General features: G+C 43.0%; 1 protein-coding gene across 3 annotated transcripts in view; it reads left to right on the top strand.

Moving 5' to 3' along the window:
* Positions 1-16,716, top strand: part of efl1 (elongation factor like GTPase 1) — a 348,687-nt gene that overhangs the window by 291,990 nt on the left and 39,981 nt on the right. The gene's annotated exons all lie outside the window — the stretch shown is intronic.

Here is a 16,716-nt window from a genome sequence, read left to right as displayed (position 1 = left end):
GTTATGTTGACAGGATTAGCCCAATTTGTTATTGTTCTGATTTATATTTTTTTATAGATTGAATCAGATACCATTATGCTATGATAAATCAGATGTGTACAAAATTGTTTTTTCCCAACATATTTAAAAATTCTGCTGCTGTCTAATTAGAACATACAATGAATAAACAAAATTGTTCCGCACGGTAATTAGAACATACAATAAATGAACAAATTCCTCAGCAGTGTAACTAGAACATACACACACATGCGCTCTCTGTGGGTGGACGACTTCATCGAATCACAGTCCACTCTTCAATAGGCTATAATTCAACTGCAATTTTCGAGTCGATTTAAATACAATTTTAAAATTTCCCCTTAGGCGGCTCAAAATTACGTTTAAGGAGCCCGTCCAACAATTTACAATACAGGAAAAACAGAGATTTATGACCTCCTCCAAGGTCTTGGCGTTCACTACCATGTTTCCCAAAAGGAACCTAGGAACGCCTCCTAACTGGTTAAACGGATTGTGACGAATCTGTCCATCCGGAAAAAGTTTGACTTAGTTGAACGTAGTTGTCCGGACATAGGTGTCCATTAAAACCGATGGAAATCTGATGGAGACAGCCCTGTCCAGACAGCAGACACCTCTCATTGAAAATGTATTTAAAATAACGTATACGGACGGACTGACATAACAGATCTGTGTGGCCGCTCCCTTAGCCAGCCAACCCAAGGATTCAACCCAGCGACTCCCAGGTCATAACCCAGCTTCTCTAACCTTCACACTACACCAGCTTCAACATTATTGCAGTAGTCAAAGCTGTTGTTTGGGTTTTTTCGAGGCAGGTAGTCGCCTTTACTTTGGCCTCTCATCTTTCCTTTTCTTTTCTGTCTTTCTGTCTCTCAGTTGAAAGCTTTTTAAACTGCAGCTGAGCCAAGCCTGTGCAGCACCGCACTCCTTATTACTCTTATTTCCCACGGCTGATTTCACTTTTTATCACAGTGACCCAGCCCATTCTCAGCTCCACTGATCTCTCTCTCTCTCTCTCTCTCTCTCTCTCTCTCTCTCTCTCTCTCTTCTCTCTCTCTCTCTCTCTCTCTCTCTCTCTCTCTCTCTCTCTCTCTCTCTCTCTCCTCTCTCTCTCTCTCTCTCTCTCTCTCTCTCTCTCTCTCACATCAACAACTCTAATATAAGACTAGAAGACTGTCACTAATCGCTTAGCCATATTAATCATGCTGAAATCCCTATAATCAAATCTCCAGCTCACATTTTCACGTTGATTTCTCATGAACGTCATCCTGTCTTTTAGTTTGTCATTTTGACTTTGCTTACGTGGGTTTGGCCTAAAGATGTTCTGCAAGTTTTGAAACCCATGCACAGTCGGTGACTTAGCTGTATGACTTTGAAGTTGCATCGTCACCCTTTTGGCTGAAATTATAGTGACATGCCATCTCTCTCTCCTGGTAGAACAAGACTTCAGACCTTTTATGAATCGTTAGGATTCCTCTTCAATTCAGCATACATCCAAAACGCCAACTGGCGCTTAAAATTAAAATTTCACCCTTTGGAATCAGTTTGCCTGTTATTCCCACAGTCGTCTTCTATCTAAATACGCTGCAGAGGGCAGTATCGAGCAGTGTGAACCAGTTCTAAAAGTTATTGAAATACATGTATGTGCTGTTTGGTGGAGCAGATGTAGACTCCTAATGACAGGTGAAAGGTCTTAAGTCATGTTCTAACAGGTATGCATCTTTGCTGATGAGCAGGGCCGCATTAAATGGCCAGATCTTTGAACAGAGCTCGGTGTGACATTCTCTCCATACATGACAGAATCTGAGTTAACACAATCAGAGCCACGGAAACCCTCTCAGTACCTCAACAAAAGTCCTTTGTCTGATTCTCTCCAGTGTTTTAGATTAGAACCGTACACCCAGGCCAGCGCGGGGATTTATCTGTGATTGTAGCGGAGAGAGGGAGCGCGCACGGCCAGTTTCGACGGTGTTTGATGGTGCGCTTAGCGAGGCCAATAGTTTGTCACAGGGGTTAAAGACGTGGGCAACATCAAACTCTCATCAACAGGGCCTAATGCGAACCAGCTGCCTGGAGAGACACAACCACAGCCCGAGTCATCCAAGCCAATCCTCGGGGAGAGAGAAAAAAAAAGGAAAAGGGAATGAAAAAAAGCAACAAAAAAAAAAAGGGGCCGAGCGAAATGAATAATGCTGATTCAACACTGGGCGACTTTATGAAAACATTTGTTTTGCATTAGGGCTCTCTCGCGCCGTGCCAGCGGTGACTAGCGACCCAAATCTTTAGCAGAACACACCGACTGAGTGATTTTATTGATGTCGACCACATCAGGGTGACGGCGGAGCCCAGCCGGGTTCATCCCAGTGCAGTACAGTGCGGATCATGAGCACCGACAGTGGCGGTCTCCCTCGACGCTTCAGTTCACAAGGCAGAGCTTCTCATCACACACTCCATCACAGTCTATAGTGTGTTTTAGCTTTTTGAGAGCATCGTCAGCAATCATTTCAAGATTAAATCAGTATTTATTTTGGCAGCCTTTTTAGATTTTGTTTGAGTTCTAGTCTTTTGGCTAAAATGCTTATTAGTTTTAGTTTTGTAATCAATGTTTAGCCTTTGTTTCATTTCAGTAGGCATAATCTGACATTTTAGTCTACTTCTCGTCACATTCACTCCCCTCCAATTTTCATTCTGTTTTTCTCTTGTACTGTCTTTATTGGCTGCGCTAGACCTACTAAAACTTTCCACACAGTTGTCGGAATCTCTCTTTGCGTTAGGGAGGGACGTGCGTGCGTGTGTGTGTGTGTGTGTGTGTGTGTATGCGCCTGTGTGTGTGTGTGTGAGAGAGAGAGAGAGAGAGAGAGAGAGAGAGAGCTCGGGTTTGGCAAAGGGAAGCAAGGAAGATGATGAGGAGCCTCTAAAAGCAAAACATGACCAAGTCTAATTTAAAACAACAGGTTTGCAAAATTAAACGTCCATTTGTCTCCGTGAAAACAGTTTCAGTCTTGCCACGCTCCCTTTTGCGGAAAATGCGAAATTGTTTTAGTTTCGTTATTGTCATAGGAAGTTCATATTGCTCAAGTTTTTTTCTTGTGTCATCTTAGTTAGTAAAGTCGAATCATTTTCATCGGAAAAAGGGGATGCGTTAAATCTGAAATGAATAATGCATTGATTGACCGCTACAAACCAAGCCTAAGGGGAACAGTGCAGTGTTTCAGGCTGTATGGAGGCACTAGGGCTTCCTATATCACCCTGCATAGGCCTCACCCTAGGGATACTGGGGCAGATGTCACTGTGGGTGAGTCAGGGCTCTAATTTTTCTGTGTGTGTGTGTGTGTGTGTGTGTGTGTTTGGAGACAGATGTCACTGTGGGCGAGTCAGGTGTGTTTGTGCGTGCGCGCTTGACAGATATTGCAATTGGATGAGTCAGAGGTGACAAAAAATCTGTCGGCTATGAGAAATCGTCCTGTACAGTAGGTGATTGTTCCTGGAAGGGGGTTTATATATATATATATATATATATATGTATGTATGTATTTGTGTGTGTGTGTGTGTGTGTGTGTGTGTGTGTGTGTGTGTGTGTGTGGCAGTGAGAGTTTTCTGGTGCTCCTGACTCATCTGTCTCTTCCCCAGTCGTCCTTGACACAGTTTCCAGTCCCAGCCGAGCCCTGCTGGGATCCCACAGCCATGAAGCATTCTCCACCTCATCAGTCCTCCGCTCTCCCCTCGGAAATTTATTGACCACCTCCCTCCCCTCCTCTCCTTTCTTCTCCTCCGCCGCTCCTTCATTCCCTCTCTCTATCCCTCTCCCTCTCTCTGTCTCTCTCTCCCATCCTGCCTGATCTAGATTTTTTTTTTTTTTGCCTCTTGTTCTGAAATATAGTCTCGAGTCTTTGAGAGCGAGCTGCTCACATTAACAATTCTGTTTGTCTCTTTGAGGAAAGATGGAGCGAGGATGAAAGAGAGAGAGAGAGAGAGAGAAAGACATGGAGGGCGGGGAGGGGAGGGCGGGGGAGAAGAGGGATTCCCCCCTCGTTTACCTCCTTGTCATTCAGTCAACAGGATGTCTGAAAGATATAGAAACTAAAACTAGTATCATAACACCTCCATTGAGAAACCAGAAACCATGGCAACATGGACTAGTGCATCTCAAGAATTATTTCTCAGCAAAATGAGAAATTATTTAATTTCACTGTAATTTAATTCACTAGAAATTATCCCAGTTGGAGAATAAGAATGACTATTGTAATCATAGCTTTCACTCTCACCACTATTATCAATGTCATTACTGAGCTAAAAGTCCAAAAGCCAAAGTTGTAGTAATAGCAGCAGCAGTAGTAGCAACTGTAGTAGTAGTAGCAGTAGTAGTAGTGGTAGAAAATGGTAAAAACACAGTAATAATAATAATCTTCAGCCTAGACTTTGGCTCATAGGGGGTTAAAAGGTCTGTGATATAGCTATGGGTTCAGACCCAACCTGCTATTAAAGTGATCAGTGAAGTTTTAAAGTAAGTTATAATCCTAACAGCACCAGTGAAGTAATGCCAGAAATGGAGTGGTGTGATTTGGTCTGTTTGTACCAGTCTTATCAGTCAAACAGTGTTCCTCTATTAACCTTTGAGTGAGCAGGAGGGGAAAACTCCAGAAGGAGGCTGTAGGTGGGTCAGCTCAGAGCAGTGTAAAGTTAGAGAGCCAGTGGCCTAGATAGACATCCAACAGAGATAGGGGGGGTGGGGGGTGGGGTGGGGGTAGTTTTGGCCTTTCCCCATGGCAGCTGGCTGCAGGCAGGTAGCAGGTGGCTACGGAGGATGGCGGCATGGCCCTTCAGGGCTTTGGCCACTAACCTACATTTCCTGCTTATCTCCCCATTGTTTCACCTCTACACAACAGTGACCGGGTCGCAGGCGCCGATCCAGGACCTGAACACCCCCACCCCGCCCCCCTAACACATTTCAGAGCGATCAGCGATAATAAGCGTCTTCATCAATCCCTCTCGTTCTGTCTTTTCTATTGTTCAGCATGAGCTCTGCTGGCTGCCTGCCCCGTGTTCTTTGTCTCAGCCATGCGGTGTGACCGTGCCGGCAGCGCCTCCACGGCCAATAGATGGCGTTAGAGAGGAGTGTAAGTCCACGTCTGGTCCACATGTCTGGCTCTCCTACCCCCAGACAAAGAGACCAGAGGCACAAACAAAGACCGAGACGGGCTTTAACAGGCCGAGATTAAGTTTCACAGAGCGGGCCGATGTTTTACAGCTGTTTGAGCAACGTTTGAGCAACGCTCCCCATCGATAATTAAATCTCACCTAAGATGATTGCTGTTGTCGATTATTCATATAACTGCTTGCACTAAACATTTGACAGTCCTTTGAATGAAAATGTCACAGAGCGGCCAATACAATAACCACTGAGGGAGGGAGAGAGACATATCTCTATACAGGGAGGACATTATAATTTGAATTGAACACCTGAATTACAGTTATTGAATGTTTAGTTATTACATTATTGCTGATAACACTGATATTTATCTATTTTTGTTTAATTACTACTAGTATTAGTAATTACTACATCTGTTAGGTCCTATGATATTACCTCAGTCGATACTATAGTGCTTTGGTGACATGGAATTCTTTCCTCATGCCAATAAAACAGATTTGAATTACATTACATTAATTACTAATACACAGGTAAGGATTCAGTTTCTTGCTCAAGGGCACTTCAACATGACACATGGCTGTTGATTGATGGGCACTTTGGCAGATGCAGGGATTGAACCTGTGACCTTTCAGTTGCAGGATGGTCTCTAACCACTAGGCCACCCTCCTGCCCCGAATTAATTTAATTGAATAGAGAGAGAGAGACAGAGAGAGAGCCGGACCAAGACCAAGGGAGAGAAAGACTTAGAGAGAGGGAGAGACTTAAGTGAGAGGCTAAGACAGACTAAGAGAGAGTGTTCTTTGGCCTTGGGATCAGGATAACTAACATGTGTCTTATCTGATGTCCCGGGGTCGGACCTGCTGTCACTGCTCTCTGTGGACAGAAAGAGGGGGCTGGATTGAAGACAGACAAGCGGGGATTGTGGTTGCTGATGGTGTGGGGTCAGTGCAGGAACGGCCAGCCAGGGAAAACACATGCTGTGCAGATGCAAATGCCATTAGCCAGCGGATTGCTGAGCGTAGCGATTCCTATCTCCGATTCTCCACGTCCGACAACGCTGGCTCTTTACTTGAGACAAACCCCTGCTTGTGGTGGCTGGCCCTGCATGTGAAGCGCACACATCATTCACACACACATATAGATACTGTATATGTATACATCCAGGGTATCCATGGGTCTTCAGAAGGTCTGGGAAAAGTCTTAAAGTTGCTACATGTAGCATTTTAGCCATGAGACAATTTTTCGGCCCAAATAAGGGATTCCGGATCCCACCCCGTTTCAGTCTAATGTGAAAATAAATAAGGGCGTAAAATTATTTCCTTAAACTACGTCCAACGCTAATATTGACTATTTTTGCTTTCGGAGGTTCCTCTATTATTTATTTATTTATTGCATTTCTTTATTTGTTGAGGTGGATTCTGATGGGTTTTGAAGCCTCATTGTAAAAAAAAAAAGAATGAATCGCTAGCTATGCTTAGCTTAGCATTACAGCATTTCGCGGCTTTGTGAAGCAAGGATAACATAGACCACCAAATCAAATTACTTAAATTTAAAGGGGTGATCCCTGAGTTCTTCATTTTTTAGTTATTTGTTTTTTGTGTCATATCAGTTGGTGATAGAGAGTAGCAAAACAGACTGTTATTTATGTGAAAATGTTGTGTTCAAGTATTAAAATCTCACAGTTATTAGTGGTCTTGATATTTGTTTCATCATATTATAGGCTTGTTTAGTTTTGATGCAAATATGAATTTAGATGGGCGTATTGACAGATTTTTTTGGTAGCGCTTTATTTTACAGCCCGCTAATTACGGTAACTAGTTTGTAATTATGGGGTACTAATAAAATAACAATGCTGTAGTTACAGGGTAACAAAACAAAGTCCGGGAATTAAGGGCTAACAATTCTTTTATTTTATTTTTTTTTACAGAAAACAAGGGGTATATTAAAAGCAAAATGGACTCTCAGTGAAAAAAACAACCACATTTGGAATTATTGATTATATTGTTAGTAATAGAGGTATAGAAAATGTTAATGGCCAACATATATTTACTAATTCCATTACACTTTCACTGATTTAGGCTACAGGTTACCCATAACTGCAGGAATAAATGCGCAAAGACACTGTAACAGTAGTGTGCAAATAAATGTATTCAAATAAAACGATTCAGTTGTTCAGGTGAGAGGGAGTTCAAGCAGGACTTTGGCTCATCTGCTTCTGTTTGGCAGGTCTGTTGGAGTGGCATCTCTGCTGTTGCAGCCATGTTGTCAGCAGATTTCTTGCTCTTCCTCCGAAATATACGGGTGTAGCGTGTAGAGTCGAAAATATCGAATTTAGAATGAAGTAAAGGTATGGAAATATGATTATTTTGATCAAGATATCAAATTACACTCGTAGGGGCACCACCTTCGTAGATGAAGGAAAAATAGACCTTTACTTGGCTATACTAATCAGTCATCAATCTGAAAATTGTGAGATCTTTTCAGTTCAGGGATGACTTTTCTCTGCAGACAAGGAAACACAGAACAACGACTTTACAATAAATGGAAATATTTATTTAACTACTCACTAAGCATAACAATAATCAATGAAATGAACAAGATAAGGAATATATAATGATCACCCAGAATGGAACACTGAAACTATAGAATAAAAATAGACGTGAAATGAAATGAAAACAAAATCAGAATGAAAGGGAAATTGGAATGAACTTGGGAATAACAATTGGCAACAGTAAATGTAGTTATGTCAGCGTGGGTCAATCAATCAGAGAAACGAGGCGGAAAGCTATAGGGCAACTAAACTATAAGATCCTAACTTTTCCTGAATTATTTAGGTAATTTCAATCAAAGCTTTTGCATCAACTCTCAGCAGCAAAGACGTGGATAGATCAGAGCCTACTTGTTCTGTTGAGAAGTCCCGCCGGTTGGGCTGGCTTTCCTGATCCCACCAAGCTCGGAGAGGCGAACTCGGTGTGGTCGGGTTGCCTAGCAACGGCAGGCGATGGAGTAGAACTGGGTCTCTGATGATTCCTCCACGGGAGGGCAGCGCGACTGGCTTTCAGCTGTCGACAACGGCCTCAGGATGTAGAACACTTTGGCGATGTTGCGCAAGAGTGTTTCGGCTGCAGTTGGTCGAAGAAGAAGTTGAAGCTTCTGGCTTCTCTAACTTTGTTGAATAAGACTAAATTATCTCGTTCTTAAATAGCTTTGAAAATAATTTTCGCTGGCCGGGCGTTGATAACTTCCTAACTATTAGAAGCGAGGTTCAAACTTCTTGCACGCGATTCTTAGTTAAGGCAGTTTGGAGAACGACGTTTCCAGCTACAGGTTCAAACTTTAATTTTTTTAGCTAAAGTCGAATTGCAGCTAAAATTGTTGGTCTTGGTTTCAGCATGGATTTCTTGGCATGGATTTCTTGGCATGGATTTCTTGGCATGGATTTCTTGGCATGAATCTTGGCGAGGGCGAACGCTGAACAACTAAAAACCAGGGAACATGAAGTTTTATAGCTCTTTAAATCTTCAGGCGAGGTTTGCCATGTAAAAGATACTTCACGTGGTTTTTGCGGTTACGCCTTGTTTACTAACTAATTCCTTTGTTTGAAAGGGTTCCACCCCGAATCGAGGGGGGGAAAGATGCAGGAGAAATTGTATTTCTCTACTTTATTTTATGTCCTGTTACTATGTGGTCTAATAAAGATTTCTTTTAAGATAGTACGCCGGTATTTTACATATTCCACCAATTACTGTTGTCAATCGATAGATATAATAAAACCTGTGAACCTACATTTATTGATCGTATAACATATTAACAGTGACATCAAATAAAACCTTCATGATCTACTCTTTGGCTATAAGCTACAGTCTTCACCAAGTCAGCTCAGATATTTAACTTGTGTTCCTAACTGCGTGACTAATGTAAAAAGACAATTTAACCATTTAATACAATGAAACTTGGTCGATATAAAGGCCCTGACACACCAAACCGACATCAAAGAACCAGTGGCGACGAAAGCCGACTGTTGCGTCGCCTCACGTTGCCTGTGTCTGGTCCAAAAAGTTGCACTTGAACACATCGCAAAGACTACAGCCAACGGCCAACTAGCACGTACGTTCTGCGCCTGCGTGAGGGGAAATAACTCTCCATACCAGCAGGTGGTGGTAGTCTGTATTCGTCATTCAAAAAGGGAAACCGGAAGACCTAGGACTGCGGATATACAAACCGTAAACAAAGCAGCGTTTGCTTACCATTTTCACACCACTCTCGCTCATCACAGACGGTTTCGTTACTTCTAATCGAGAATATGTCTGATAAGAAGTTGACTTCGTTGTTTGCTTGCTTTCGTCACTTCCGTTTCTCTTCTCGTGCCAATCAGAGTGATCTCTCTCACCGACGGGCTCCGCCGCCGATTCAACATGCTCAATCGGCCGAAAAGCCGCTGACAGGGGTCCGACTAGTGCCAACGGTGCAGGACACACCGCAAAAACTAGGGACACAGACGCTTACCGACGGCCCGACATTGGCCGACCGTCGGCCTGGTGTGTCAGGGCCTTTATACTGGCATATCGTAGCTATAAATGACCACACAGTGGCAGTGTGGTGCCATGCAAATGAGAGAGTGCTCCCCTGGGATACAATAGCAATTATTTCCTCAAATAAGGTAGACAACATTGTGTATACATACAACTTACTACTGATTAAACAACTTCAACATATATATAGTTAACACATTTAGCATATACTTCAACCTACATAATAAACTCATTAAAGACATTTTGGGAAGTATAGGGTTGAAAGTAGGTTTAAAGAAGAATGTGGAGAGTGGGAGGATTTATGGCTGTCCTGTTGTAAAGGGGGAAAGTGGGTGAAGCCCTGGAGAGGGTAAAGAAACAGTTCTTGGTTCTTCAGTGATGACACGATGTGTATTCCAGTCTCTTACAGTTGTGACTGTCCCTTTTAATTCCTCAGAACCGTCTTGCACTCAGATAAAGAAAGGAGGAATATTCTCCATTTTCATGTGTGTATGTGTGTGGTTCATTAAGTATTCCTGGGTCCGTCTCACACTGATGGACTGGTAGATAATGGTCGTTGATTTACCTTTGGAACGTGTGAGAGAGTACCAAACCTCTTTTGCTGTGGTCGCATCCTGTTGTTAATCTCATGAGATGTCTTGTGGAGACATCTCTGGCTGGCATAGACTCAACTCCTTGAGCCGTGGACTGTGTCAATTCGACACCTTTACAGCCTAGAGGTGGGAGGCCATTTGTGCTGACACAAAGGGCCACAGAAAAGTTGTGGGGTTTCTACAAATTGTGTCCTGTGTCTCGCTACACGGGATAGCCAAAAAAAGAAGACACGCTTCTTCTTCTTTGGTTTTGTTGACAGGCTGTCTTTAACACTGGAACTCTGAGGTCCTGTAGGTTTGACCAGTTGGACGGGTGGAAGTGTCTCTTCCAGGATCAGACAGGACAGATCCTTGGTGTCCTTTACAGTTTCAACCACAAGGCTTGGTGGAGCTTTGACCTCAACCTGGATGGCTGGAGCCTGGGACTCCTGAAGCAGGTTGGTTGATCCGTCCTCAAGCAGGTGAATCAGGGTGTATTCAGCAAGAGAGACGGGGAGAGCCTCCTCTGAGGTGGAGTTACTGTCAGGTCCAGCAGAGAGGACAGTGACTTTTGTTCCCTCACAACATTCAGGCTGATGCAGGACGGTGACAGAGCTTTCAGCAGCGGCCTCAGTCTGTGCACAGGAGTTGACCGTTTCCCTCTTGGTGATAGAGGGACATTGTTCTTCCTCCTTCTCCAAGTCCTGGAGGAACAGCATCAGTTTAGAATCAGCTCTGATGATTGGCTCCCATTCATCAAGATGATCTTGAGTAGGGGCATGGTGTGCAGCGCAGGCAGCCATACATGTAGAACTCACTGATGAGGAAGCATAGATGTGCTTTTCAAGAAGTCCCTCCTCCTCCAGGAGGACTGAGAGGAACTGCATCAGGTGAGAATCAGTGCTGCTGACAACAGGTTCCCATTTATCAAACTGGTCCAGAGTCGGCCCATGCTGTGGGGAGCAGTCAACTACAAATCTAGAGAGATGTGATGAAGCGTAGAGGAGCTCCTCACCAAATCCCTCCTTCTCCAAGTCAAAGTGGGATTTGACCAGTGGCTCCCACTCATCCAGGCAGCCCAGAGTAGATCCACAGGGTGAGCAGCAGTCAGCCACAAATCCAGATGTGTCACCTGAGGGAGCATAGAGGTATCTCTTTCCAACTGCCTCCAGGTGGTAGTCATCGTCAAAACCAAAGGGGTTTTTTTTTTGATTGAGGCTGAAGCAGCCTCAATCTCTCAATAATTCATCAGTCACTGGAGCATCAACGAGGCGGAGCAGGTTGGATTGAGCCTCAACATGCTGAGCTGGGTGGATGGATGCTCCAGCATTACCTAACACTGTGTCCTCAGTCATGAGAGGAGACTCTTTCTCTGTGGGAGGAAGGTCTCCTTTGTCCATATCCAAGAGAAGTTTGTATGCTGATTAAGCTGTGCTGGCTATTGGTTCCCATATAATGAGGCTCTCAAATCCACAAGCAGGTTTGGAGCCGAGACCAACAGCAGACTGAGGTGAAAGGTCACAGTCGAGCTCAGCAGGAACTCCAGAGAAACTAGAGGCTTCAGCATAAAGGTACTGCTCCTTTTTCAGGACTTTTGCAAACATGCAGTTGACGTTTTCATGGCGATCGTCATTAAGGGCATTGAGTCGAGCGACCATTTGCATGGATGCTGAAAGAAATGCAATGGCAACATCTTAATAATCAAATAACCATGAGGCCACCTGATGTAGCTTCATTCAAGGTCAACATGCTTCATCATAGCTTCATCTTATGCCTTTCATCATAGTTTTGTTTCAACAACAAATCTAACTGTGAATTTACAATGTAAATACAACTAAGGAAGAACTGGACACAAATGCAAATCCTTCAACACAAACAACTAGTCTATCCTGACTGTCTGTGTCTTGTTTGTCTGTTCAGCAAAATCCTCTACTAATCTGTTTCTGTTAAATAATCAATTAAAAATACATGTAGCTTACCAAGATGGAAATCACTCACTCCATGTTTTCCTTTCTAAAAGGTAGATATTGTTGATGTTTCTCCAAAAGAATGCAATGTGAGTTTTCTGTCTCAGTTTGCAGGTGAACAGCGATCAGAGATGAAACTGTGAGTCTGAGTCTGTGTTCAGGTCAGTCTGTCTTTATGACACTGACATTCTAAATTCTCTGAACTCTGCTGCATTCTGTCCAGCTGCATTATGATTCATCAGATGAAGCTCAGGCTCCAGTAAACTTTGATGACAGAGATGTCTTGCTTTGTATATGGTTTATAAACTACTAAGGCTGGGTATTGGCAAGGACCTCACGATACAATTGTATCACGATACATTGCGATACGATACATATTGCGATATATTGCAATACTCTACATAATTTACTGAAAATGTATTTATTATATTGATAACTCAGTGGACAAATTGAGTCAAAACTATTTAATTCAAAGGGATTTGAGGGAAATTTAAGGACATTTTGAATCCGTTTAAAACATGAATAATTGTTTTTTAATGTATCGATACGAGGGGCTGGAAAATCGATACAGTATCGTGTAAAAAAATATTGCAATACTCAGCTGTATCGATTTTTTTGCACAGCCCTATAAACTACACATGATTACAAAATTGTTACCCCTTAATTCCCGGACTTCTTGTTTTGTTACCCTGCAACTACAGCATTGTTATTTTATTAGTACCCCATAATTACTAGTTACACCGTAATTAGCAGCCTGTAAAATAAAGCATTACGGTTAAGTTGGAGAATAAAGAATGAATAAAGATGAAATAAGGCAAATGGCAAGAATTGAGTAATTTTAGTGTGAGCTGTGAATAGCACTGGCAGTAGTGTTGGTTTTATTTTCTTATAGTATATTACATTACTTGCACTTCCAGTTGGCCACAGTGAGTTTGACCCACATGCATGTTCACTCTTAGATTAATACAGAACAAGGTGTCCTTTTCTTTTTTTTCCTATGCTGCCCATTTGTAGTTTCTGAACTTGACTTAGGTATGTTCAATTAGAAACATTGTTTTTGACAGAATTTTTGTTTGTTTCTTAAATGTCATTTCAGGTAGCATTACAAAGGCCTTAAATGTAAGTTAATGAAGCCTGTAGATTCCCTGACACCACAGCCTCCTCAGAGAATTCCTTTCCTGAGTCATACGTCTCTGTTGCCGGGACTGAAAAAGAAATACAGTATATGGTCTCTCTGTTGAAGGAGAGGAGTAAAGGTTCTCTGTGTAGTGGCTTTTTCGTTCTGTTTCAACGTCTTAAAATAGCTGGGGCCCCTATTCCCTTTGGTGGAATAGCAAAGAAATCAACGAGGATCTGATATTTCTTGTGGAGTGGAAAATACAGGGCACTTTAATGGCACTGAGCCTCCGTTCCACGTATCGTTCATACAGAAAAACAGGAAGCCTCTCCGCCAGGCCCGATCGCCGCACTCTGCGTGGACCCACAGATGTTACGGGGGTTAAGAGTGTGTTTATTCAAAGATGGGATGAAAAAATCTGGGGTTTTTTTGGTGATTTCTGAGGTCCTGGGTCATCTCATCCGAGCGAAGCTAATTTTAGATGCACAAATAGGTTTTGTTTTTGCTCCTCTGGGCCCGAACGTTACCTTGTGGTGACGAGGACGGCTTGGACGGACCGTTGATTTCCACACAGTGGTTCATGTTGTTCACTTGACGACAGCTCACCGCACATCCTTGGCAGATAGACCAGACTCTAGGAATGAGGGGGGGGGGGGGGGGAGAGCGAGGGCGTCTCTGCTTAGCTTACGAATCACTAATAATCTCCTGTTGCCGTTGTTGCCTCGCCGTCCCGCTGTAATCGAAAACACCAGCAGTCACCGCTGGTAATTGTACTCAGGATTTTGTGCATGTTGTCCTCCTAGAGATTAAGAGCAGCACATGTTCGCTTGATGTTTTTCACCGCATGGGTCCAGCCGAACAAAAAAAAACAAATGCGGTATTAGCCACTATCATTCCGCGAGAAAGAAACTATTCCTCCGATGACGCAAATTAACACAAAAACATAGCAGGACGCATGCGTGTGTCTGCAGAAACACATGCCATCGTTTTGCCATTGAGGTCTTCGGATATTAGACATTTTTTTGAACAGATCAATGCCTTGTATTGTTTGGCAAAGTGGCGCTTAGTTTTGTCCTGCAGGCTATGGTGATGCTTTTTCAGGACACAAAGCCTCCAGTGGCTTATGAAACTCTACACAGACACACACACACATACACACACACACTCAGTGCAAGCCCCAGAATGTCTGTTGAGGCCAGTGAAATGGCCATCTGAAGGCTGTAACTCTCTTCAGCTGTGTGGTTTTTCAATACCTGTGGCAATGAGCTGCATTATTACACTTTTACATGCACACTCGGCCACATCTTTTGTGTGTGTGTTATTGTACATCGGTCCTTATGGGGGCCACATGTCCTCCCATGGATAGACAGATGAGGAAAATCCTCCAAAGTGAGGACATTTTGCTGGTCCTCACTTCTACAGCGTGTTAGTTTGGGGTTAGGATTAAAGGATAATCCAGTTATTTTCAACCTGGGTCTTGCTTTCTTAGTTTTTGCCATTATAATGATTGATTTTGATCAGAATTTCATCATTTACTTCATTGTAGAGTTTTTCGAAGTGGAAGAACAGGATTTCATTGCTTCAGTTTGAAAGTGTTCTTTATGTGTTTTACTCATTGGAACGCCCACATCCAAAATCATTTGTATTTATGAATTTAAAATCAACCATAAACAAACTACAGCAGATATTTCTCACTTTTTGTAAGCACGGTTGATTGTATTAATGTGAATATAACTGATCATTTAGATTTTTAATACCTTGGACTGCCAACATCGGTGTCTTCCCTATGTTTACTGCTTAAAAATCCCACCTATTTGTAATTGCCACTAGAAGGATGGTGTGAATGTGTTTTTGCAGTCGGCAGTTCATATGTACAGAAAATCCGATATGACATGAACGCAGCATCAGAGTACTTGAACGGTCTACTTGCCATATTATACACAAGTTTCAGGCAATGGATAATCAGAAATCGGACATAGGCAGGTCCTATTGCAGTGTGAGTGTTATTGTGTTGAAAGGGCGTGTTTTGGGTTCAGCTGGTGGATATTGTGTTTGCCCTGAGTGTGTGTATTGGCGAGCTGGAGGTAGGTAAAGCTCTACAGTGAAGAAAGTAATGAGATTTTGAACACAATCAATCATCATGATGGAAAAAAACCTAGGAAAACAAGGCCAAGTTGAAAATAACCGGAATTATCCCCGAGGGTGAGACTAAGGATTCGGTTTAGGTTAGGGTTAAAGTTAGTTTAGGATTAGGATTTGGGTTTAGGGCTGAAGTTAGAATTAGAATTAGGTTTAGGTTAAGGGCTGAGGTTGTAGGCATGTAGTGATTAAGGTTAGAGAATGAATGTAGTCAATGGATGGTCCTCACAAGCATACCAATAGAAAAGTGTGTGTGTGTGTGTGTAGGAACATGCACATATAATAAGCTCTCTGACATCAAGTAATAGTGTTGTTGTAAGTGCTAATGCATAATGTGCAGTCAATCAGTCAGCCCACTGACAGCTTTCTCTGTGGCCGCGGGTCTCTCTCCGCCCCTCCATCATCCCCGTCGTCATCAAGGCTGGCTGTAAATAAAGATGGAGTCTTCTGATTCACACGCCTCCCTCCCATTCAGCTGGTTTAGATCTAAGCACAAGGTTCTTGTACAGACCTACAACTCTGTCTCTACATATCTAACCCAGAACCAGTACTGAATACGTTATTAAGTAGATTGTGGGTGAAGTGGGTGTTACCAGTAGACACTGTTGTTGTGGTTGCTGATGGCTGCAGTGAGAGTGAGGATAATTAATGTGAGACAGGAAACAAGTTGTCGAGGACAGGAAAACGGTAATAAGAGGCCGTCCTCCTCTCTGACTCTGGCTTAAATCTGCTCTCGGTGCTGTTTGGCCTTGTTTGTTTTTGATTAAAGTTTCATTAAGGTCTCACAAACACTCCAACGGCTGGCTGTACACCTGCCAAACCAGCTCACTGCTCACCGTTACCACATTTCACCACCCCTCTGTGTGTGTGTGTGTGTGTAGACATCGCTGCTTGTTGCCGCTTTAAATTGGCTAAACAGACTCCAGTGTTATGTGTACATCAAAGAATGATAACAGATATGCGGCCCTGCTTTAGTCTCAGACTGACAGACTGGGTTTTAGGCTCAGCCCAGTGTGTGTTAGTGTGTTAGTGTGAGTAGCACCATGGTTTTTCATCCGGGAATTGTAAATACTAGTGCATAATGAAACTGGAGCCAGTGTCATGGAGCGATCACAGCTCCATAATGATTAAAGGATGTAAATTAGACACCTAGGCACACAAACACAAGCATGCACAGCTAAAGCATGGCTATCCCCGCCTTTAACACACACACACACACCCTCACCCA

This window comes from Centroberyx gerrardi, chromosome 1 (assembly GCF_048128805.1).
Source record: "Centroberyx gerrardi isolate f3 chromosome 1, fCenGer3.hap1.cur.20231027, whole genome shotgun sequence".
Classification (NCBI taxonomy): Eukaryota; Metazoa; Chordata; class Actinopteri; order Beryciformes; family Berycidae; genus Centroberyx; species Centroberyx gerrardi.
The sequence above is the reverse complement of the archived record's forward strand: the minus strand, read 5'-3'. Positions and strand labels throughout refer to the sequence as shown.